The following is a 27,478-nucleotide window of genomic DNA, read 5'->3' as shown; positions in this document are numbered from 1 at the left end:
CGGCCGCTCAACAAGTTAGGTTTAATGAGGTGTGAATGTCAAAGCATTAATCAGTATAAATGAGTATGATGGAATAAGATAAATGAGTTAAAATAACAAATAACTATCAAAACAACTTCAGCAGCATTGTGGTCTGTTCAATAAATGGTACATTTTCATGATCTTAAATAAAATGTTTTTGAGAGATTTGAGAGGAGTCTTAAAACTTGTTGATAGACAGAACTGTATTTCTTGATTTATCCATTATGTGGAGTTATTTCTTTATCTATTATCCATATTTATCCATAAGTTTAATTTTTATTGTATTAGTGCATGCACATAAACATGCAATATAAATCATCTCTTTTCTCTGACTACAAATATTACATATATAATAAAGAATATATAGTGATGTAGTTGTACATCACTGTATATTTTTACCAAATATTTGTAGAAGAAAACAAAAAAACATGTTGTGCACTTTACTGGTCAGTAAGGTGTGGTCCCTCGCCAGGTCTGTGGCTCGCTCTGTGCTGACTTTTGATGGACATTGGATGGAATACAGCCTGAGGATGTCCACAGGGAAGAGTTTGTGGTTGCCAGAATCTGATCATTGGGAAGCATATGTAACCAAAGAAAAAAGAAAACAGCAAACTGAACAACCTGCCAAAATCATCATGCAATTTCTGGAGCGCTCTAAAATGCCAAGGGAAGCCGGTTCTCCTTCCCTTGCTTGATAGTTTTCTTAAATTACTGCTCAACTTCCTTTAAATCCCTGTAAAGCAGCATTTTTCCCAACTTTTTTTTTAATCTATATTTGGAGTGGAGAAAATAGAGAAATAGCAGAACACTGGAGAGAAGTGAGAGTTTTTGCTACGGTTGTGATTAATAGACGCATACAGCAATGAAATGTCTGTCATTCATACAGCCTTTTCCCCTGGCGCTCAGGTTACACGGACTGAAACAGCGTTTGTCCATATTAGTGAGGGCCCAGTTTTTACCCTTCCTGTCTGCCTGCTGGTAAAGGATAGAGGCCAGAGCGCTATGGCATGACGGTCAGTGGCACCCACCCTGCATTTCTATTGGCGCCTACAGTCCGCGCCAAGGCTGAAAAAGGTGAGATGGCTGATATATACACTCTCACACATATAAGGCCATCAAAAATAAGTAAGAGGCCACATCAGTCTGGATTGATATACTTTCGGAAAGCAGAAATGTGAATTCTGTCTTTTGGACAAGCATAGATCCATCCTAGCTTTAGTAGGAACTGAGTTGATGACGACAGCTAATACAGTCCACTGCTTTGGCCAATATACTCAAAGCTTAAAGCATAGCATGACACATTATCTGCTATTATTATTATCTATCTTTATAACACTGTAGCAGAGGAGAATAAATAAAACTCATCAGTATCGGTGACATGCTCGCAGTTGGCTCGCTCAGCGTTGATAGTTAAAACGTCATGAGCTGGGTACGTATTTCATTAAGTGTATTTTTGATTTAAGCACAAGAAGAGTGGCCTGCCTCAGGCAAACCCACACAAAACGGTGATTCACTGCCTTTGTGTAAATATTCTTTTTGGCTCTTGTCTTTTGGTTGCGTCTCAGTATGGCTTTTCCAGAGTAAGGGTGACCTGCTGTGGTCATATAGGGCCTGTCTGGGCCTTCTTTGCTTCATTAATTCATTTCAACTTAACAGAAAAAAACACCACTTCTCTTTCTTAAAACTCATCCAGAGAGGTAACTAGTCATATGTTATAATTACACAGCTTTATAAACTTACTTATTGTTATCCTAAAACCTGAAAGCTACCCTGCTTGCAGTTTCTAAAAATTAATGTGAGCCTGACTACAATCCCCAGATATTATATGAATGTTCAAGCTTGCCTTAAAGCTGTGTAGTCTTATGTAAATTATTATGTCACTCTCTGGAATTAACCATAAACCGAAGCATTAAATTCTGACAGCAGACAAAGTCGCAATTCAGTTTCATTTCGCTTTGAAGTGAAGCCCAGAAGATAAACTGAACTATCAATCACGACTATAAGATTAAAAACACAACTACATTAGTCACCTTTGTCTTAGTGTATGATAAGCTGCTTGGTAAAAGAAACCTGATATCATACTTAAATACATTTAATAACTGTGTACAGATTCTTAGTCTGGGTCACATCCTGCAAACTTTAAAGTCATTCAGATTTTGCAACAATTTAAGAAAGCTGTTTCTTTCTGCCTTGAAAAGCAGAGTACAGTTTTTTTTCTTTGCAACTCTAAAAAGCTGTTTGAAAAAAACAAAATTAGGGTTAGGGGTTATGGTTGTGGTGACCTTATGGATTAAAAATAAGTAAAATCACAAAACAGACAGGTAAAGCAGAAAAAGTGACAGGTACGGTTGTGTGGCTCAGACTTGATATTTTACAGCAAATGGAAGCACTTGAATGTGTCACAACTTAAAAAACCATACTTCTACTAATTGCAAATAAATTAGAATGATGTCATCCAAATTAACCGAGTTCAGAGTTCAGAGGCCTCCGTGCCTCTAAAAGCTCAATCATTCATAGATAGAAACTCAGTTCTTTTGCAACATTCAAGATGCAATTTGTAATGGACTTCACTGCATCAATAGGCACTTTTTCAAATGCTGATCTTTAATGACGTGCCAGGCTTTTTAAAGGAGCCTCCTGAGGTCATCACATCATGCAGTGGTGGAAGACACTTAGACAGAAAGACATTGGGAATGCTAAAATATGTTGAAATAAAGGTTTCTAACATTAACTCCAAATTGAGTCTAATACACAGCCCTTGCCCCTCTTTCAACCTCTAAGCTCCTATGGCTGCTACTGCTGCTCCAGAGGTAAAACTCGTCAACACATCCCTCAATTAAGCCACGTTTCATCAACACCAGTCCCAACAGGAGTGATAGAACTATGTTTGCTGTGTTTTGTTTTGGAAACCCTACAGTGGCCTTTTGATGGGAATCACAGCTCTGTCCTGGTTAGGCAGCTGCTGGAGAGATCATCGTCTGCGTTTGCATGGCACCCGCTGAGCGGCCCGAGCACCATGGGAGAGCTCTCCCAGATCATTTCCATAAATATGAGTAATGTGCCCCTTTTCCACTTTGGTGAAGGTCCCTCAGGGAGGACATGGGGATAAATGCGTGTGCTGTGACATCCGCAGACCAATAAGTTATCCACAAATGTGTTTCCGGATTTACAAAGATTTGTTGTTTATTGCAGTTTAGTAGCAAAGACCAACATTTTAATGAGGACAGGATTTGACCCCCTGACTGGTAACAGCTTCCTTATGAAAAAAAAGACATGCCTGGGTGTGTAAAAAAGATAATAACTCATGTGCTTAAAAACTACCATGTTAAAGCCATCACCTCCAGCATATGGTGTCTTACATATAGGCACACACTGGTAAGCATCTGGAGACACTGCAGTGCATTATTCTGGGCTAGAACAGGGATAACTAACAGCATTTCAACCTATCAGTCTCTCCAAGTAATCTTCAATCATATTTATGTGTAAAGTTATGTTGTATGACAAAAGAAAGCATAACATATAATTGGATAAAAAAAAGAAACAACAGCAAATTTAGCAGCTACCGATTAGTCAGTTTCCCCCAAACTCTGAAACAGGTATTTCCACATTTGTAGTCCTTTTTTTCTAGTTTTATTTTCAGTAATAAACTTGATACTTTATATCCCGGTGTCATGGGCCATTTCTTTTGACTGTCCTCCATGACATCTTTTCTGTTTTGGCTAATGTTGCACTGTAAATCCCATATACCTGCTTTAGGCACAATTAAATTCATACAGAAAGGCCTGCACGGGTCAGGGGACGGCTCATCCAAAATCAAAAGAGGCTCAATAAAACCCAATGCTTCTGCCAGTGTTGTCTTGAGGCATTGAAAGAGGGATGGCAATAACTTTTTATCATAGTATGGACAGACAGGAAGGAAAAGAGCATAAAACAGTGAAAACACAGCTACATTTTCAGCCTTCCTATGATAAAGTGGTATTTTTTGCTTTCTGTTTCTCATAAAACATGTGTTAAAGTACGCAACAGAGCAAATATTTTTTGGGAGAAAATTACTCTTTACTAAACCACTTTGTTGCTGTTTGTTGATAATAAAAAAGGAAAGAAAGATAAACCACTAAGTTTGGGGATGAATTTGGAATCCTTGGCGCTTGTGTGGTTAGATAATATTCAGTGCAAGAAAATGGTAGAAATAATGACGATATTACACTTACATATAAACGCTAAATACTGAAATATGAACACTATATTTTAAAATCATGTAATAAAAGGAGCGCAATTACTTCTGCAGCTGTCATGGTTTGAATAAATAAAAAAAAACTAAAATGGGCTTTACATGTTTCAACAAGCACTTGAGCTCCCAAAATCCATTTCACCCAATTTCCACTGCACTCATTACAGAGGGTTTTCCCTATGGGAGCAGCGGGATCAAAGGGCACGACCTCCAGTGCATGTGATGGTTTATACTGACTAAACACAGCATAAATCGATTCTTCGGACGTATAAATATTTAAGTTGATTTTGGATTATTGTTCTTCTAAATGTAATTTGTAGTTCTGTGCTGACCCAGCCCTTCAAGCAGCCCTTATACCTCCCCTCCATCGCTTCCACACACACACACACACACACACACACACACACACACACACACACACACACACACACACACTGTAAGTTCAACTGTGCTCGGGACAGTAAATCAAACTCCTCCGAGGAAACCATTTATAAAAGCCTGACATCCTGCTTCCGTTTTCTGATTGCTGATTACACCTCAGAGTTTTTGAATGCAGCTTTGCTAGTCACCTCAGGAGCAGCGCAGGACAAGATCCTCCAAGCTGTAAATTAACCACATACATTATCTATGGCCCCCAAATTTGATCCGCTGATCACCATCTCCTTTTTTCAGCAGGCAATGCGAGGCCTCCTATCCTGGAAATGATGAAAGAGAAGAAAGCTCTTAATGGATTTACCAGTGTGCTGAATCCCTGCCTTGTCTAATATTAAATCACTGCTTATATTTCTTGCAGCTGGCTAAGCCTTGAATGGCAACTCAGACAAAAGTCACAAACTGGTGCCTAACAAAAATATGGATTATACCTCAAAATGAGTAAACATTAGGCATTAGTGTTCAGCAGTGTGTGCCTGAAAGGGCTCATTAATATTCTTGTATGCCCCCAGTTTGAGTAAGGCCATAACTACATATCACATGCCAAGGTCAGGGATTTTTTACTTTAATGCAATGGCCCTTCAGAGGTCAACTTTTAAGCGTGACATGCAAAGAACAAAAACCAATAGTTCCGTGGCTGTTTTAAAACTTAGGATCTGCAAATGAAGTGTATCGATGGCAACATAAATCAGATTGATTGAATTTTAATAGCGGCATCTCCTCCTCTGACAAAGTTAAAGATGAATCCACATGCTCAAAATGTCCTTTGTGTAGGTAGGTCACTTAACATACCTTCGACAAGATAAAGTATACACATACTTTATCTTGAGAGAACAGCTGAAGTATTACAGTATTTCACAAATATCTAAAAGAGTATCATGTATTTAGTTATTACTTCTCAGTAGATCATTGAATAGAAACTAATACTCATAAAGTTTATCCTTAAATATGTTAGCTATGGTTCATGAGAAGGAAGGGGAAAATAGTGTATAGTACTTACACTGAAGTAGCAACAAAAAACACGTTATATTTAGCATTTAGCCGTCAGTAAGTACTCAATCTAATATGGTACGCAAACTATAGTTATATAGCTATATAACTATATTAGAGTACATGTCCTTGGATCGATGCTTACAGGTTATTGCATTTTGTAAAATTAACAGAAACTCATGTGCAGAAATATATGGAAACAAACCGTATGAGTTCCTCTGCCATAAACTGACACTATGAGACTTAACACAGTAAAGTTAATAAAAACAATGGAATTTAAAGTTTGTCACGTAAATTTCTGCATAATAGTTTGGTTGAGACAAACAAGTATCCATTTTAGTATCCATTGAACTATTGCCTACTTCTACTTATAACATAAAACCAGTGTTTGTTAGAAATTACCAATTTGACCAAAACTCACAGGTTTGCGCTGCTGTCTTACTTTTGAAGCCCTTTCTCCTTCAGCTCTGACTCAGTTCCATCCATGCCCACCTCTAAACATGTTTTTTTTTTTTTTAAATAGGTAAAAGGCCTCTTTCATCAGTAATTGATAGGTGCTTGTTTTGGTTCAGTGGCCTTGTGTCACTCTTGCCACTATGCGTTAGGAATATATCAGAGCTGGAGTGGTGTGTGAAGGTGGGGAGATGGTGGAAACAAGTGTGTCATGACCAGAGAGAGTGACACATACGCCATGCTTGTCAGGATGACTAATAGCCCAGGGCAACAGGTCTCACTGTGGGGTGTTAACAATCAGCCAGGCCTCAGGTTGTAGCCTGACAGCCAGCCACATGACAAGTTGGTCACCTGCACTTTGTATATCTTAACAGGACCTTTGTTTCAAGAAGTTTCACCTTTTCCACTGTAAAAGATACTGTACTTGTTCCCAGGTATTAAAATCCTACAATTTTCTTTAACATTAACACAAAAACACCATAGCTTTATAGGTAGAATTAGGAAATGTGATAATTGAAAATGGCTTTCAAAACAATTTACCAGTGACACTAAAGAAAGACGCTTAACGCTTCAGATCAAATCACATGGATCATTTAGTATTTTTGCTCCAACTGAGAATATTTATTTGACAAGCTGGCTCAGAAGGCAGTTCATCAATTCAAAGTGACATTTATGCTCCCACTCACCCAAAAAGGGTCAAAAGAGAAACCTGCCTGCTCAACACACTGCAACAGTATGCCTTTTACATTTTTAGAAATTCATTGTATTACTCTGCATACAGTAGCCTGTCAGATATATTACATGATTATTATTATTTATAATCTTGTAATCGTGTTGTTAAATTATAGCTTTTGGGCCATTATAAGTGCTGTGTGATGTATTGTATAGTAGATAATTAAGCAGTATATTTAATGGAGAAATATGTCTTGCTCAGTATACCTTGTAATATTAGAATGGGTGAAACAATATGTTAACTGTAGACAACCACCGGTTGGACCACTTTGTGAGACGCCTTAGTGAAATCTAAGAAGCTTGTCTGCTGGCCAGCTTCCTGTACAGGGTGAATTGCCTTTCAGCAAACGTGACTTACTCTTCCTTCATAGAACTCGTTCTGTCACATGTGTACAAGTAGAAAGGTATCTTGAAAGAAAAATCCCTTTACAACCTGATGCATGTCACAATCTCCTAAAAATAAACCATGGAAAATAAACATTAGGCTATTTTGGGTCTGATTTGTTTCTTTTTTTAACTCTCAATATTAAGGTCACAAGTTGGTGTAGGTCACAAGTAGAGCGGCTGCACGTACAGTATTTAGATTGGAGCGGACACGTCAGCTCTGTGCCTAGCAGACCTGTTTTCACCTAGATTTCGCAGTACATGCTGCCATTACACAATACATTGGATATTGTATACAGCTAGTCATATGCTTCCAATACCACACAAGAGATTCATGCATTCATGAACACAGAGATAAAAAAAAATCTCTGTAGCAAAGAGAACAGAAACAAACATTGGATTTCAGTATATGCAACATTAAAACGCTTTAAGAAGATGGAGATAACTAATTTAAGTTTGACTTATCACTCTTTTCTACCTTTAACTGACCTTAAGGATTTGCTGTAATTCAATATCCATTGTGAAATTATTGGTAACTCGCTGAACAACACCTGAAATATACACCGTCCTGAACATTCTGTACAGATACGATAGGTATGCATGTTGTACAGATAATTATTTACAAAAATAACTAGAAGAGAACTCATTTTGAGTGCTGTCCAGAGCGCTAAACGTAGTGACGTCATCTACATAAAATAAATACAGCAGTGCTCCACACCCATGCTCAACTGACAGGTTTCCATTTTGCCAACACTGGTTGACGTCTCTTCCAATTATGCCTGTTCATTTGCACATCAGTGTAACACTGGAGCTCAGGTTTGTTAAAACAGTGTTAACAGCCAATTACTCGTGAGCAGAAGTGGTGGATTTTATGTTGCCCTGGAAGACAAGCGTTTTCCAGCGGCATTTTATTTTCCAGGTGTGTTAAGCCATTTTTATATGGTGTGGGCAGACAGCCTTGCCCACCCTGTAAACAGTTATGTAGAATGTGTCAGGACAATAAAAAAGGACCACCAGAAATTTGTTGTGAGATTTAATTAACTTCTATTCATAAGAAAATCAGCTTGTTGAGTACTGATCAGCCAGCCAGAAATGTTTTAAACTGTAAATGTGTAACATGTCATACCATAATGTAAAATATTTCAGTTTCAGTATTGTCACCTCTGTTTCTTGGCTCTTAATTTAATGTTTGTGAACAATTATATGCACCTATCTAACTGTGCGAAAATAAACATGACAAATACAATTTTATATTTTATGATATCTGCTGCTTCAGTAAATGTGTTTCCATACACATGTTTTAATTCTCTGAAAAAAAAAATGAAAAAAAACTGAATGGAAACAATGGAAATGCGAAAAATTAAAAAGACATTGAGGTGGATACGGTGGCATGTCAATGAAAGCAAATCAATCATGACGTACATGAATCATTTTACTTTAATATCCTTTTAAGCTTCCACTTAAATGCTAGAGATGAAATACTGCAGCAGATGGAAACATCAGAATAATGCTGAGCAATGAGGAAACTCAACTTATTACATGAAACAAACATAAAAGCCATATTTCCATCACGTTTTCCACATTGTTTTGTGTTTTTTAGGTTTGACTGGTGCTCTTTTCATTTTGCCCTCTTCTGCAATGGTTTAATGGCACCCAGCTGGAAAATTAGCACCACCACCTGTTGGTATCTTATCCACCTCCTAATATTTGCATAACAGTAGTGAATGGAAATGCACATTCGCTGTTTCTTTTGATGATTTTCTGGAAATTTGTTTTAATTTTTTTTTTAACTTTGGATGGAAACATGACTATTGTAATGGAAGAATATTACATTAATAGACTGTAATTAAGACATTAAAGTCAAAAGATCCAAATGTACCAAAATTCAAAACACATGACTGGAACCGCGTCTCACTTCCAGTAAAGAACAACTTAATCATTAATGTTTTTATATTGTTGTCATGTTGTCATATTATTATTAATGTACTATTATGTGAGGAGTAAGTGAGGAACAAGGAGGAATGAATTAGGACCCGATACTTAATGAATTGTTTGGTTGTTCCTGAATAACTCTGAATAAGGCACTATGTAATAAATGTTGAGGAGCTACTAGCAAACATAGATGCTACATTAATGGGTCATTAGGTAATGATTAGTTCATACATATCTGTGAACAAGTAGTTCCTTATTAACTAAGAATCAGCCACTGAGCGGCACTGAAGTAGTAAGAACTCATTAATGATTGAATCATTAGTTATACTTTTTGTCCACCCGGATGTAAGATGGCACAGTATACTGAGTAGTTACTTAGTAATTCCTCATTACTTACAACCTGACCCATTTGTTCTCCCATCTGATTTTGTGTACCTTATTGTTAGGTGTCACTGGCTTGTTTACATCAGTTATACTTGGAATCACTTTTGTTTAGTTGAGGAATCTCTAGGTTAAACTTCTCACTTGCATATATGAATATAACTGCATTTTATAAGGTCATAAAATCCTGATTGTGCCTTTAACATATGTAGTAAGGTGATTTGTGCCTGACTAAAATCTGGCATTAATGCCACGTTATGTTAAAATCTAAATGATATGTGTATCATATTTCTTTAAAGGCAGTTGTTTTTGTGAGTCATGCAGTAATCTGAGGGGAATATTTTTCCTCCAATCCAGAGATGTGACTGCCTGAGGTCTTGGCAAAGTCCTGCACAGTCCGGGAAAAACTTCTCTGAGCACTTGTGATTAAGTGTCTTTATTTAAGCCCATGAACTCAAACGAGCAATCAGAGCCAAACCAAGGCTCCAAACTTCCTCAAAATCATGTTGCTGGAAGCTCTGAAGAGTGTTACTGACCGACTATCATCATTTCTCTCCTGTCAGCTGGTACTGCACATTATACTTTAGTTGTTAGATCCACTGAAGTTACAAACTTTGCAATTAAATACAAGTTTCTTTCCTTAGCTAAGCAATATTTAGACACCTCTATACAGGACTTAATACTGTTATATTATTATTGTAGCACATGTTGACAAAGGAATTATGCATAATTATGGCAATGTCTTGTCCTGGTACACAGTATTTTCCTCTAAACCGACAGATCTGGGACATTCTGTCTCTTGGCCTCAATCCAGACGTCCTCATTGCATTGTTCTGTTCTATCATGGCTGTAGCTCTGTGTATTATTTCATTTAATACACATGTATCACACAAAATAACATAACAAATTTTATGAAATGTGCACAACTTCAGGATTTAAAAGCTGGTGCATAGAGAATGAAGGAGTGCTGAGAAAAAGTCATCAGAACAGGTTTAGAGATACAGCATGTCTGGATGATAAAGGATGTTTTGTTTTCTGTGGTTTTTATGAATGAATTTGTGTTCCTGTGTGCTGGCCTGGTCTTGTCTCTACCTGTTTGACGGTGAAATTCCCACATTCTCTCTGTCTCACTCACATCACTCACCCCGATGAGCAGATAATGTCAAGGAAGTTGGATCACAAACGTGTTTTTATTTAGTCTTCTCAACAAGACCCTATAATGTACTGTGTGATTAAAACAAATAAATACACAACAATGGTGTCTCGTCTTTTAACAACCAACTGCTTCCATTTGTTGCATTATTTTAAATAAACTACTAAATGCTCCATTAAACTGTGTAAATTATGATAAGCTTTTGACAAACACAGCTTAAGGAGGATTGAAGGGATGTGATTTTATCTGCCTTTGTGTGACACACAGGTATGACACCAGCTGGGTGTGGGGGATTAAGTGCAGGTATACTTAAACACTATTTTTAGAAACCTAGAAGGCTGAATGAGGTCAGTTTTCACTGGGTTAAACACAACACACACCTCATGGTGATTCAGTGGCACTAACTTGTGAGACCTGGCTGGTCAGCACAAATGTTGAGGCAAGACCAGACAAACACCAGGAAATACTGGATCACTGGCAAGATTTTCTCTTTCAAGTCATGCAGTGTCATTTTTGACCACTTGTGGTGCTGTGGAGCTGCGTTTTGATATGTACGTCCCTTTTATTTTGTATCATGTGTTCTACATGAATATACATGGACACAAATGCACAATAATATACAAAAAATATGATTATCTTAACATTTCTTTCCACAAACAATGGTTTAAATCAGGGGTTAGCAAACTTTGCCATCAGAAGAGTCATTTTGGCCAAACAAAGAAAAAGAAAAATTTGTCTGGAGCTCAAAACATGTTTTCTCACAGTGGATCAAGCCATACAAGTAAGCCAGCAGCGTTGGGGGTGAAAGCAAATTAATCTGTCCATGCACTACTAAATTCTCTATTGTCATTGTTAAATAAAATTTAAAAAATACTTTTCCCTTTTTGGATTTAGAATCTATAGCTTGCCTAGCAAGGGAGACTCAAGATTGTTAGCCATGAAGTTTGACAAAATATACCAGGCACCAGGACGTAATATTTGACTCATATTTTAGTTGAAGGAATGTTAAATCATTCCTCTTTTATTTCTTTTATTTTAATGGCTACAATTGGAGAATGTAAAAAAAATATTTATATATATGTTCATCTGTTTTAAGAGTTTAGAGACAGGCATGATTATAAAGATACATCTACAAGCCAAAATTCCTTTTGTGATAAGCAGGGCCATCACACATACAGTATGTCATTCATACTTTACACAAGAGCACAGCCAGGCATCTTAATCTTTTTGTTGATGACGGACAGAATTATGCAGTCAACAGCTGGGAACTCTGGGAATGCTGCTCTTTTTACTGTGTTTGTGTTGTATCTGCATGTACATATATGTCTATGTGTGTGTGTGTCCTGGCAGTATATCATTTCTGCGAGTGTGTGTGTGTGTGTGTGTGTGTGTGTCACAGCAGGTTCAGACGGCCAACACACTAACCTGTTTAACTCACTCGGCGCCTGAGCCACTGATGGGGGCCCTTTACTGCTCCTGGTTGGTCCAGCCCCTAAAACAAGCTCCCGGGCTGCGGCAGCGGTTAGGACCCAAACCAAGCCTCCATTCACCTCATCAACCCAGCTGTTTATTTTCAGAGGCATTAGAGGAAACACTCGACAGGGCTTATCAGATCCAAACAGTCGCACGTCTTTGTTATTTTACACACAGGCCTCCTCTCAACTCAGCCTCATTTTCAGTAATTGTTTTCTTTCTTGCTTGGTAGAATAACACGGAGGGCTACATTTAACACAAGTGGTAAGGGAATCCGTCAGTGTAAACAAGGCAGATACAATGCACACTGGGATTTTATCTGAGCCTTTTCTGTTATTTTATGTTTTTTAAGGGCAGGGCTGGAGCAAATATCGAAGTGTACGTGTGTTAAGGTGAAATTGGTGAAATACAGCCCGTTTTGACAGAGAGTCTTCTACCTCCCATATAGACTTCTGTTTTTCTCAATTACTGCTTCACCAAACATCACACCCACTCAGGGCTTCTACTTGCTCTCTAGAGATACGGGACTGATAGGCATTGGGGTGAAAAGTATAGTTAAATCCCTAATTCTTAATATTATAATCATATAGGATTTAAACTATTGTTTGGTTTTCTTATCGTAGAACATAAAGTCTTCATAAAATGAAGCGCAAAAAGTCTGTTTTGATGCTAAAGAAAGGGGGAGTTGTTGTGACACTGTAGTACACATGTTTAACATGGTGGCAGTGTTGCACTATCTTTGGGACACCTGAAGCCCTCAGTGCCACTCTGTACCAAGCAGCTGGCGACAGTGCTTAGGATTATGAAGCAGCCTTGTGAATCAACAGGCGGATTTGACCAAATTGTGATGTACAGTGCTCTACACATGTCAGCTTAGGCGTGCTGCAGATTGTGATGTGAAGGCACAGACAATACGCAATTGTCAAAAATAGCGAGTGTGCTTAATCATGTGGGATCTAATCATGTCTCCTTATCAAAAGAGACAGCCTTGGTAAAGAAATCAGTGAGTTTTCAGCAAGCAGGAAATGTTTGCAGTCACTCATGACTGACAACACAACCTCTGTTCAGCTGCAAGGTCCACAGAAAAGCCAACTGTACAGCCGAGTATCAAGACAAACATCATCCAAATCCCCCAGTCCACCTCCTCAGGCTGCCAGCAGGAGCTCTCGTAGATGGGCCGAGCTCTGCTCTGCCAACTGCGCCATAAAATAAACACACAGTAAATCCAGCATGATTAACATTAATCATGATCACGTCACTGCTAATGCACTGAGGGCCATACAGTGAAATCACACTGACCTAGACGCTTGTCTCCTCATGGGGAGGGTTCAGCGCAGACCGGGGGGAGCGACACTGTGATAACGAATGAGAATGAACTAAATGTGAAATTAAACAGTAGGGCAGTGAATGAATTTCAGGCTGCGAATGACGTGACCCAAAATGCACAAATCAACATAGGTGTTAGACACGGTAAACTTCACTTTATTTGCGTGACCCCTGCATCTGGAGTGAGTGCTGCTTTGAAAACATGCAACTTTAGGGAAAGACGTTTATTTAAAAGTCTCTTTTCAACTGTGGCAGTGCCAGACGCAGTTTGACTAAAAGGTCCCGCAAGGCTTGTAACTTATTGTCGAGGATTGGATTTCAGCTAAAATTAGCCATCAGACCCAATTTATTACTCTGATTGAGGACTCTGAAAATGCCAGTAACGGGCTCCCCATTATATAAGCTAAGCCCTGAGTTGAAGATATAATGTTGCAATTTAATTCAACCCACATCACTTGTGAGGCAAATGTGTAAAAGTGGTAGTAATAGTAGCTTAGGTTTCCCTAAAGTATTGAACTGGCCTGAGAGGCTTGGAAAAACAGCAAAATCCCCTACCAATTTTATGGAGGTGGCAAAACAAGCGTCTTTCCTTAGGTGACTTGACTTATTAAACCCACTGGAGACTGTGAGTTATGAAATGATAGACTAAACTAAAACTGGCACATTATAGCTCAGTTTTAGAGCAGAATGCACCTCAGTTTGAGAGCCGCAGACAGCATTTGCTCACAATTAAAGAACCTTCCTGTCATTTCGTCCATGATTCAAAATAATGAAGTCCTGTGGTGAATTTAACTATAATATGTTCAAGATGTAATCATCAGTGAAACAGGGGTATTTAATATGGTATAGTAACTATTCATAGCAAAATGCTTCTGTTTATGAGGCCTGTCACATTGGTTTACTATTATGAATCATTTGTTTATCTGTTGATCACAGAGCATAGTTTAATTTACTACAAGCTACCAATTATTTTATCATTGTACTAATCTGTGTTTCAACATACAGTGGCAACAGTGTTTCTCCAGAAGTTTTGCACACAAACTCACCTGAGCACAAATGTCCTTTTGACTGAAAAGTCGTTTCCCCCTCACTGTTTAAACACAGGTGTTGATTCTGGTGAAAATGACTGCTGGCTACATCTGCCTCCCTCTCTCCCTGCATTTGCTCTTTTAAATATGAAACTAGGCCAAATGTTGGTTCTGCTGTGTACACTCAGGACCTGTGGACACTCCAGCAATTATCAGAGATTATTTGAGTACTACCTCCCCCTGCACCCCGCCCCAACACACACACACACACACACCCTTTCTAGTTTTTCCACCCTCTAAACTCAACACGAGCAGTAGAGGATCATAATAGGTTTGCAGTCCACTGCTTGAAAGTGTGCACTGGCTCTGCTGCCAGGAAACAGTCTGTCCTGCCATACTGCTGCAGCACATGAAGACAGGCACTGCTCCTGGCTCTGGAAACGAACAAGAATCCGGGCCAGACACCCCTTTCTCCCCTCTTCAAATGTCACGTACTTCTCCCAAGCGGGGTGTGTCTAACTATGCTGTGTCGACAGCGTCCTGAATCCTCACAATACGTGCAGACAATGACAAGGAAGCATACAAATATTGCTGTAACAGCAGGCGCCGAAATATGTTAACAGCTTTCTGTGCTTTCTTTCCGCTTATATTATCTGAATAGGTTTTAGCTTCCCAGGGTGCAGTATGGATTCCTGCGCGTCTGTGGTTGGCACAAATGCATGTCCCATGGCACAGATCCTTGCCCGTGGCACTGGCATCCTTCGAGCCCACACCCAGTGCCATGCTGCACACTCTTCACCACTGACATCCTCCACTCTGTAAACACCAATGGAATGGACCACACACACACTTGCAATGTTTGAGTGAGCTGCTTGGTGCAGCAGGAGCATGCATGAAGGAACACACACACACACACACACACACACACACACACACACACACACGGACGTAAAGGCCCCCATCAGAAATTTAGTAATTTTTATGAGCATATAAACAACAGATTGCATTCACATGTTTTATTTTTAAGTGTTTGTGTTGTGTTAGAATCAAATTTAAAAAAAAGGTCAGTTTCACTCGTGTGATCTCAACCACCACTGAACAAACAACATTTTTCATCAGATAGAAAATATTTAAAAAGTATACTATTTAATTCAGAAAAATAATTGATTGTGAAAACTCCAAGACTCTCAAGTGAAACAAATTTTGTTTGAATACATAAGTTATTCAACTAATATGTCTTTTTTTTATCCCTGAGAGCACAGCACCACCACGACTGATGATCTTTTTTGACAGATTAAGGCACTTTTGAGAAGCAGAAATGCAGCAGTAAAATACATTATTCTCCCAAAATAAGCAGGATATAAAATATAATTTCTGCTTTTATTCAACTTTTATTTGCAAGAAAAATTAATGAATTGAATCCAAATACAGAGTATTTAATATTTTTTAAAAACTTAATAACAGAGACAATAATAACAAGTGTTCAATAACAATTACATAAGATCCTAAATAGCGCCGGTCTAAATCAGAGTAGATGGCACAGTAGTACAGTAGGTGAGGCACTGTAGGAAGTGGGCTGTTTGTACTGCACGACAATGTGTACTTTGCAGGTCTCTGCGGGTTAGAGCCGCGTGTATATAATGGCCAAGCTGTACAGTAGCTGACCACTCGGTGACAGATGCCAGCTGACAGGTGGGACCACAACACCCCTTCTAAATCTTAACACCCAGAGGCCAGAGCCTCATTTCTCATGCCTGTTAGGTACTGCAACTACTTAATTCCAGTAGAAAAGGATGCAAACACCTCTACTAAATTTAAACTGCTGAAACTATGGTACAAAAAGCTATCTTGTGTTTCCTGTGAAAACAGAAAAACAAAAAAAAAGCCATAGCACTGTCCTTCCTTGATCATTACAGCAACTTTCAACAGGAATAAACTTCTGTGCTTGCGGCGTTTTAAGCACGTAATTAGCTGAAAGCCCAAGGCGGCAATCAGTCTCTGAAACTGAGTTTTCAGAGTTCATCCTGCTATAAGCTTTGCAGACTTAAAACATCTTTGCAAACACTCTCACAGCACCAAGTCATCCCATCTGCAGTTCCCTCCACCATGTAGTCTCACTTGGTGGGATTTACAACCTCAGGCAGGGCTGAGAGTGTAGGCAGGGAGGTAGGTCCTCTGTCCTGACAAAAACTCTCCTGCTTTTTTCATTATCAGCAGCAGGTGTGCCCATTAAAAACGGGGTCAAGTTGTTCCCCTGCAATTGATACAAGGAGTGAGGATGAGGCAAGCAGGGGATGAAGCTCTGTGTCAAATGAGCGCAAGTATCCCTCTCAGCTGACATTCATTGGGCCCTTGGCTGCCATACATTTATATTGGACCTCTGTGGTCAGAATGGTCTTACTGGTGTGGCTGCTGCAGCTTCCTTTGGACCAGAGCTTACGTCAAACATGCAACATACAGTAAACAGCTATACCAATCCATCTAAATATTAGGAGAAGGAATGAAAGAGGGACGGAATCAAGACCGTTAGTGACTCAAAAGACCTTTCACATAGGTCGAGGCCGGCTCAATCTCACTCTCGTACCTTTGACGGATTTGCCAGGCTGCGTGTGTTTTCTAAGCAGTTCTAAATAAACAAGACCAAGTCCAGATTTAATGAACAGGAAAAGAAGGCTGATGAGAGAAATCAATTTATTTAAGGACCGATGCCACATGATAAACAGCAAACTCTTAGCATTACTTGCGTAGTGGAAGTGCAAATGACTGCACTGTTGCCAAGGATTACATAGTAACGCATTTATAATAGCTAGTGAATTTGACAGTCTAAATGTATTTGAAGAAGTGGTTTTCATTAAACTACTGTAGCCCAGCTGTGTCATGGAAGCTAAGATAGTTCGGGAAATTATAGCTCACCTATGAATGACGCTTTTTTTAGGGACATGAAAGGCCTTCTGTCTGTCAGTTTGAGGTCCTATAGCTGTGAATCCCCCTCTCCTGTCAAAGCAAAATTTGCATGATTGCTACAAAATTACACAGGTCAACATTAATACACAACCGCCAGCCAAGAGGAAAACTGTTATCTTCATGATCTGTTGACTTTGTAAGCAAATGAGATGACAAAATTTTAAATGTTTCAAGCACAAAAAAGGAACAGTTGGTGTGTAAACACGACCATGTCAGAACAGCTGTGAACACAGCATGCTCTTTAAATATGCCGCAAGATCTTTTGTGTGAGAGTTGAAATAAAAGTCAGCTGAGCAACATCTGATCTCTGAATCATTAAAGCCTTTGTTTTGGAGCTGCTGTAAAAATTGTATGTTAGTGCAACATGAAGGTCCTCTGTGTGTATAAGTGTGCATGTGTTTGTGTCAGAACTGGACCAATACATTGGCCATTCTTAGCTCATGCAGATGTATTGTTATTGGTTCATCAGCTAATAGGTTAGAAAGAAATTGCAATGCATAGATGTGGGGTAATGTAGAAAGAGTGTCACATTTTGGTCCAACAGAAAGCACTGGCAATTGGATTTAAAAAGTCCTACCCAGTATCTATGAATCTATGAATCTAAAAAAAAAAAAAACGTATCATGATTTTTAAATACATTTTTTATTGTTGTAATTTTCTAAACATTAGTATCGACCTCAAAGGTGCAGTATCAGTTAGACAGTAGTTTGTAAGCATGCTCATATTTGTATTAAATTACATAAATGTATTTGATGAAGTTGATGTACTGAGATGATTATTGTTTGTAAGTCGCTTTAGATAACAGTATCAGCTAAATAAATGTAATCTATTGTAATATAAACTTATCTATGTAGTACTCGTACATGTGCATTCACACAGTACGTACAAATGTACATATGCAAAACATGTGAAGATCTATGTGCTATATGTCTGCTGATTTGTGGTCTGATGGGTCAGACCAAGTCAGACCAGTTTAACAGCAACACCATGTTATAATTTGAAGTTACTGTTAGAAATAGTATCCTCAATAAACTTTATTTAATCGGGTAGCCTCTTTGAGAATGAGATTTATTTATTTATTTTGTCATTTATAAGACATATTTTCGTGTTTTAACCTTTATTTAACCACTGAGCTTGTGAAAAGACATGATGTTGACTGACAATTTGACTTTGTGAGACCTTGTGGCATCAACTCTAGAAGAACATAGGCAGTCATAATGGGAAAGATAATAAATAAATTCCTGTAAACATATTTATTGTCAGGTAAATCTCAAGGAAAAAAGGAGCTCATCACTCACCAACATAAAGTGCTCAGGCAGACGAACCTTTTACGCCACATTAGGGAAAAGAGAAATGTACAAGAATAACACAACCATGTCACTGATGATTTTTCAGGGGTCGAAAAGGAGGAGATATTAAAGGAAAAAAAACATGATTCCATGACAGTATCCAGGGCTGGCTTTCAGATCAGAGGCTGCAAAATGTTACAGCTTCAAGGCTTTTATCATCCCCAGTGAGGGCGGCCGGGTCGGAAGGATAAATGAGAAGGTGCACTTCATTTTGGTGTCAGGTGGGTTTCAGGTTCCCGCTCCCCAAAATGTTTTTAGTGTTTACTTTCACCTTGTAGCCTGCCTGCAGCTCTCCTGGGGCTACTTATCATGTACAACAAGAATGATTGATGACCTAGGGGAGTGATCATCAGCTTCGAGAGCTGATGCAGCAGCCAGCTCATAATTCTTTGACTGTGTAGATATTAAATTAAACTGGAAAACAGTCCGTGTAGTAAAGGTTATTACTTTTCCTGATCTTTTCGGAGAGTCGGTGAGACAATGTAGAAACAGGTGCATGATTTGTTTGTCACTCCTGTTTGTCTATGTAAATGTATGTCCGTTTGGCATGCCATGTACGTTTTTACCTTTTTTTCCATTCAGCTACATGGAAAAGTGTAAAGGCTTAGTTAATGTTTAAACTTCCAGGTGTTATCATTTATTGACATCTTTAAACAGTCATTGATTCATTCTTTTTTAAAGTGAAAAAAAGATCAACTAATCTATGGTTTACTTACAACAATAATGGATGAACTGAGTAACATCACTGAATTTGAATAGGAGAGAACACGTATTAAGTGGTTTCTTTTAAACAAGGAAACACAAAGTGTGAAAAGAACCAGAACTACAGTACAACTGTTGATAATGTCATCAGTCAATTTATAGCTAAGCAAATATATTATGATGGTTAACTCTGAGCTCCAGCTCAGGACATTATGCTGATTTGCTTTTTATGGTTTATTTAAACGGTCAATAGGTATTTCTCTGCACCTGTGTTTTTTTGGCTTTGCATCTGATTACAATATTCTTCAGAATCGGTTACTGGGTTACTTCCTCATAGCTTTCCAGCTTGTACCTACAAAACTCAAAGGCATCATCATGCTTTTTTCTTCTTATCATTTTGTTGATACGTGATTAGATTGTAACTGAAACTGTTTTTTTGTTTTTTTTTTGCCTTTTCATGTGACAAATACGGATTGGAGATAGGGAAATATTGGGAAACAGAGATTAGGGGTAAGCAGCAAATGTACCAGGTCACATTTAAATCTCCAAAACATGGTTTGTGATCAGGCCATTGAAGCACAAAAGGAAATAACCTGATTTATGACTTCAGTTGTAGATACAGTATCACAGTGAATTAAATATTGGACATCACATATATGTAGTGGTGACATATATGAGGCAGGCAGGTGGATGGACTCCTTTGTCAGGCAGGTGAACGGTCAGACAGCATGTCTGTAGACAGGTCCATCCTGGAATGTGCCTCTTTGATCCCTGGATTATGGTTTCATCGTTTGGGCTGGGCTCATCTGCTCTTCTCTGATCCAAGAGGCCCCTCAGATCCTATTGATATATTACTTGTCTGTCATAATATGTAGATCGTATCACCTACAAGGATCCTCAGCTAGGATTAAGCACACTCAAATCTGTAATATTATCCCAGCTAATTACTAAAAGTATCTGTGTATAAATTATCTTTCTAGTTTTTTATAATTGAAAACAAATAATAAGCTTAACACTTTTGTGCAGCAATTATTCATACAGTGCAATGTACAATATAAAGTGCTTTATTTGCTGTCAGATACAACAGGATGACATTTTTGTTGCATCAAAAGAAATAAAATACACTCAAATTACAAAAAGAAATTCCAGTAGATATTTTTTTAACATATTAAAATCATACAAAAATGAAATAAATGAATCCATTAAAACATGCAATACATTTTCATGGTCTCTACTTAAATACCATAAAACACAAATCAAAAAGAACAACAGTAATAGTTAACCATATATCCATGTAAATGTGCTCAACCATCCAACTAATTGCCAGCATCAAAGGATTATAACTATTATAGAAGTACCATTTTACAATGGTATTTTAGTATTGCTACAGGGAAGTGAACATTCTGTGACAAAGTTAAGCAATCAGTAATGTTTTTTATGAGGCACATTCCTTCGCAAAAGGAATGCCAAACAAGTGACCTCAATAAGAAGCAGTGGGCAAAACTATGCACTGGAGTAACCCATCAGGGCTTAAACTCCCTCCATCTATTGGTTCTACTTCATTGGCCCCTCCTGTAAGACCATGCTGTCATGACTGTTCTCTTTACCTTGTTTTGCTGCAGTAGAGATGACCCTGTTAATCAACAGAGAGTACAGCGCTGCTGATAATGTACTGTATAACTGTGTGGAGCTGTAATAACTCTGACTAGACCAATAAAAGCTATATTATGAAAATGACAGTGACGTCTGAACAAGGTGTGCTTAATGATACACCACGCATGACTTTCCTCATTTTTCTTTACAGGACTGTAAAAGAAATACTAATATCATAATGTCCCTTTCATTTTGTTGTCAAGAACATTCTTGGGGTTCATTTGAAGCGATTGCCCATTGCATTCTTCATTTGGTAAACGCAATATTTTCCTGTGTGACACCACAGCAGAGCTCCGTCAAAACAACCTTTGGTGCACAAATTCTGACATACAGAGCTCCTTCACATGAACTTCAGACAGCTTTTGGTCTCCACCGCCTCTAATGAAATGGCTCTTGCATTCCTGGCGAGGGTGAGTCAGATAAAGAAACAGTATGGAAGCACATGCAAGTTTCTGTTCAGTCACTCAGGGACTCCTTCCCACTATATCATCTAGATGCATCCATAAGAGAATAGATATATAAGGAGAGCAGATTTATACTTTCATTTCAGAGGGTTCTTTTGGTCCTGATTTGAGCTATTGTAAGGACTTTTCATTCATTTCTAGCCTAAAATGTCATTTTCATTGTTTTACTGTCATTTTTTAATTTGCCTAAAAATACCTCAAGATCTTTATTTAAAATGCACTATTCACTACATTAAACAAAAATAAATGATATACCATTTTAAAAGTTTTTACAAAAAAGTTTTAAATGTTACTGGTATCATACCTAATGTCACTCAGTGGGAATACATGTTGATCTAGGAAGTCCATGAATTGACTTTCCTGCTGAGCATCACTCACAGCTTTCTCCACCTTTGGTGCAAACACAAGTTTTGTTTTCTTTTTAGTATAATTAACATGTCAGCACATGGACGAAGCCATTAATCTACTCTGTTAGGTAAGCCACTTGAAGAAAATAATTTACAATGTAATGTTTATAAACATATTATTTTAGGGAAAGTTGATAACATAGACTGTATGTGTAACGTATGGTATGAAAAGGATTAGTCATAAGGATTGCAACATATGCATATGTCATAATAGAAAAACATAATTACAAAATATTCTTTTGCATCTGGATATTACAAGAAGAGCTATCTGTTTGCAAGAGAAAAATATAATTAAAATTCTATGATATTGGTATAAATATAAATTTGCCTACTGAACCAATGAATCTATTTGGTATCCCTACACAGAGTTCAGTATGTAGATCCCACAGTAAATGAAATATCCTTCACCACCAGTACACAGTATACCTTCCTCAACTTCACCACAGCTCTTAGACAATAATTACAGCCTTTTCATGTTTCATGTGTTTTACATTTCCTCTTTCGGATGACAGTGCAATGAAGCATTCCTCCACAAGTCCCACAGAGTTTATCCAAGTGTGGTTTGGAGGCTAAACCTATTATCTGAGTATCTGCTGATCAGTCAATAGAAAGTCTAAGAGAAAGTCTAAAAAGGCAGCAAGAGTGGCTCTAAACAACTGTAAGCCAAGTCAAACTGAATGTGTATAATTAGTGACAAGCACGCATTTTTAACATTTATTTCTAAGTTATTGTAGGATAATAAACAGGCAATGGTAGGTTAAATATTTGCCATTCTCAGCTGATTGCAGATGTACTGTGAGTCTCATGACTCAGTTGGTTGTGTATGCAGGGTTATGTCTCTGCACTGTAACATCAACAGAGTCAGCCTTTGATCCAGACTTACAGTCTGACCCAGCGTTCAGTTACAAGGTGGGTGTGCTGAGGATATACTGTGGCTTCCTTTGTGGCAACAGTCTCATTTGGACCCGTGTTTAAGGGAAAAATAAAATTTACCCTATATTTTTCCCTGGCACACGTTTAACCCACGGACAGTTTCCTGCCGCAAATCCTTCCTGTGACACATCACACATCATGTTGAAAAAATTGCTAATTTCCTAGTCCTTGCATTTACACTGCGTGTGACTCAATAGAGATACTATTGCACAGACACTATAATTAAACCTATGTTATGAATGTACACACCCTTCCGCATACCTGTGTCTTTACTGCAATTAGAGTGCCATTAGATTCCTCACCTGTCAACTTTGATTATCAGGGAAAGTACCATTCGTGGTAGAGAGTCATCATTTGTTAATCTGATTATATTTTTATGTTAATGTATAGTCATACATTTGAAGAAAATTTGAAACAAACTTTATATGAAGTATAACAAAAAGAAAGAAGTATAGAACCGTACACTGTTTTGCAGTGTGAGATGGGACATATTCAGGATTTTTTTTAGGATTACATACAAACACAGACAGATGCACACAGACACACACTTATCAAATGTTCAGCTTTTTCTTTACTGATAATTGGCCTCCAGACCAATATATCCAAATCACAAATTTCCTGAATTCCTTTTTAAAATTGATCAGTTTCAATTGATCAGAACGTACTGTTACTGTTATGGGTTTAATATATGAACTATCCATATAATGCGTAGTTTAGTCAGAGGTCGTCAGTTCAGTCAATGATAGAAAACGGGTCCCTTAAGGAAAAAGGTTGGGAACCACTGCTCCAGACAGTAGCGCAGTGGGCAGGAGGCCAACAATCTCAGACACAGACAGTATTAGGCTGCTGTCTCAGCTAATACTCAGACGATATGTCCTCCAGACCATGGGTGATTCATTATGGGGCTGTCTCACACACCCTTTAGCATATGGAGAATTATTTTTACATAACCAAGGCCATGATTACAATTAACCATGCAAACTTAATACAACCGTTTTAATTCTTTCCAAAAATGAATTAGACTTTGTTTTTTAATTTATTTCTTTATTTTTTTAAAGATGCTTACTTTTTATAGTGTGTACTTCATGTCAGGAAACTTTTTTTTAATATTAGTTTGTCACGTGGAGCACAATAACTACTTTGTAAAGAGAACAGGACACAAAGTAATCATCCTGTCTTCTAGACGTGACCGTGTGAGTGAGACTGATAGAGGACACCTGGTCAGACAGACAAAGTCAGCACAAGATATCAGTAGGAACATGTAACTTTGTGCAGATTAGCAAAAAACTGGAAAGAGGGAAAACAGAAAACTGGCAGAGTAATGCCATTGAGGTTTTTAAGGTAGGCTATTCATTAAAAACATAAATTGGATGCTAATATAGTCATTCGAAATTATTATGGAAAAATGTGAAAGGTTGATGTGTTATGCTACTCCGAAGTTCTCCAGCGTCTTTAAGGCAAAACTGCACCTGATTGTGCTAATGATTTGGCTTTTGATGTTAATTTGACGCCTGTCAAAACTGAGTATGGTCACAAGCATATTTCATGATTAGGGTCAAAGGTCAGATAAAACTTACAACGTTCTGCTGCTTTGTGGTGTTCCTTTTTTTCAGAGGGAAATCTTTCTGTCTGACCTTAAAACACATCTACTTCCCATTCTCCCCTCACACCCAACGCACCCTCCCACTCATTTGACCTCTGACAACCGGGGCCCCTGCCCCAGCCTATTGATTCCTTGGCATTGAACTTGAATCTTGGGGCCACAGAGACTACAATCAAAGAGGCATTGTCTCTCTCGAAGACTGATTGCAGACCAAACAATACTTGTTCACTTTCCCTCATTTCTCCATTCATAGAATGAGCCACTTATCCTCAGTTGTCCTGGACTTTTTGACCATTCAGTTCATCTGGAATGCATGCATTTCCTGTGTATAGAAGATGTCCTATTTACTCTGACGGGTCACCGGATGATAACAATCTTCATACGCCCCTTGGTGTAACCCGACCAGTGTTGGTGGCAGGAAGTCAGAGAGGTCCCTTGAATCTACCTCTAACATCTATACTATAGGATAAAATCACGCATATTTCACATATGGACTTATATATTCTATGTATTTATGTGAAAAGAATAGAAATCTACAATGCCGCTTTGTATTTGTGTAAGGACACACCGATTAAATTGTAAGCAACTCACAAACTTCTTTTAATTACAATTAGAGTTCACTGTCATCACCCTTAGTAGCAATGTGACAGGCAAAATGACATTTACTGTACATTAAGAGGACATGGCATAATTGCAAACTTCATTTTTCAGCATAATTACAGGAAGAAGTCTTAATGATTCCAGCAGAATAACAGTATGAAAATATATGGTTTACTTTAGTTCTGTTGAAGTAAATTAGAAATACATTCACAGACTTCTGCTGGTGTAAACATGAGGCATCTGAGTTTCATTACAATGAAGACATTAAATAAACAGTAGCCTGAAGAACACAGGAGGATGCATGCTTCATTAAAAGGCAATGTTGTTGTAAGTGGATAATTAACATGGGGCACCATTTTTGTTTGCCTACCGTAAATATACAAATTAATGAATATGCTCCCTGATTGGTGTGAGAGCAGACCTACAAATCTGTACAAATTCTGCATTAAGGCCTTGCACTGAAAAGGACTAGGAAAAATACCTGCACTCAGCCTATATCTTTACCCTTTGAAACTGAACTGAATCTTTTCACTTCTTCACAATAATATGAACAGTAGGACTAGGATGCCAGCATTATTTGCTTTAAAGAAAAAATGCTAGAAACATTTGGCTAAATACAGGATTCCCTCTGTATCAGGTTTTTTTCTTTTTTTAACAAAGAGCAAATATTGTTTCATTTTTCTACTCGCTCTGGTTTCACTTCCTTGACCTTGCATATGTTTACAGTAGAAAATGAAACTTTTTAGTGACTCCAGGTATTTCCTAATAAGCTTCCAAGAAGTTCAAGAAATGAGCTGTTTATGACATTTATTAATTAAACAGTGTGTGCTTTCACACCAATCCATGTCATCCTTTTCTTGTGAATTCCAGAAACCAGATTTCTTTGATAAACAATTCTTTGGGATTCATGAACAATGCAATAACAGTAAAGCAGGTCATTTTCCCTAAATGGTGATCTGATCTCTGCAGCTGTGTCAGTACCCTGTAAACCCTGTTAACAAATTGTCAGGCACATAAATTGTACACCAATACATGTTGCTTCTAACAATGAGAACTCACTGACTTCCCACTCAAAACTGCCAGTTGTGTTTATTGGAAAGTCAAGTCACCCATTGGTACCAGTACTGGGAATCCAACCCAGGGTATTTTCTCTTTAGACTTCTGATTCACCGTGCAGCGGTAGTCCAAAGACAAACTTCATTGAGGTGATAGTGTTAGCAATTTCTGTTTTCTGTGGAAGGGCGTCAGTGGGACTTATCCTCGGGGCACACACTATTCTCGTAACTTCTTGTTTCCTAGAAGTTATAGGACATGAGCCAGACTATAGATAGTAAGTTCTACCCTGTTAGATGACAGAGTGGCAGCTCTGCATGCTGACTGTAAAACAGCTATTGGAATATTCCTGTCCTGGTAACTGAAATACATTCATAGGCATCAAACATGTATTTCTACATTCCCTCTCTTGCAACAGGAAATACCAGCCTTTCAGGCAAAGATGTTCCAGTACTGTCGTCTCCTCTCTTGTAAACATGACCAGACAACTGCGTCTGTGGAGGGACTTGAACAATGATAAGCATGCTTATCCAAATGATAACAGAGGCAGCATCTGCACATAAGCCGGAGTCTGGGAGGAGATGCAACAAGGTTTTTTCCATCTCTCAGATTTGGCATTGCTTCTGCTGGCTGATAATTACTGTCTTTGTGTCCAAGGAGAAAGTGTACTGTTACCTGTGGTTCTCCCTGCAAGAAACAATCTCTTTTGGGTGTGGACGGTTTTGCTTTGTGGCGTCAGGGTCTGCAGTGTGTTTCCTCCCAAGTAATGACACAATTGCTGTGTTGTGTTGTTGTCAGTTATTGTACTAGCTCTGGATTTCCAAACCCAGAGGCTGCCTCACTGCATGGGTCATACTTCTTTCAACAATACTTTAAATGTGTATTGGTTGGTGCTGCAAAAGACCGTAACAAAACATTTTAACAACAAAAGACTGAGTAACTCAGTTCAGGGCTTTTCACAGCAACCAATTTCTGAGTTTGTGAATCTGTGATCTTACAGCGACGACAGCCAACAGCAAGTCTACCATGTTTTGTCAGAGTCATATATCCCTCCCTGTCATTACAAATTGCTATTATACAGCTAGGGTTATCATGTTCAGATCGCGTCTGGAACAATTGCTCCTAAACGCATGTGATTTGATGGCTGTTGTATGTCAGGAAGCCAGGTAGACAAAATTCTGGGATGGTTGAGGTGTAGTCATTATGACAAAACT

Source organism: Dicentrarchus labrax, unplaced genomic scaffold (genome assembly GCF_905237075.1).
Source record: "Dicentrarchus labrax unplaced genomic scaffold, dlabrax2021, whole genome shotgun sequence".
Lineage (NCBI taxonomy): Eukaryota > Metazoa > Chordata > Actinopteri > Moronidae > Dicentrarchus > Dicentrarchus labrax.
This window is presented reverse-complemented; position numbering follows the sequence as displayed.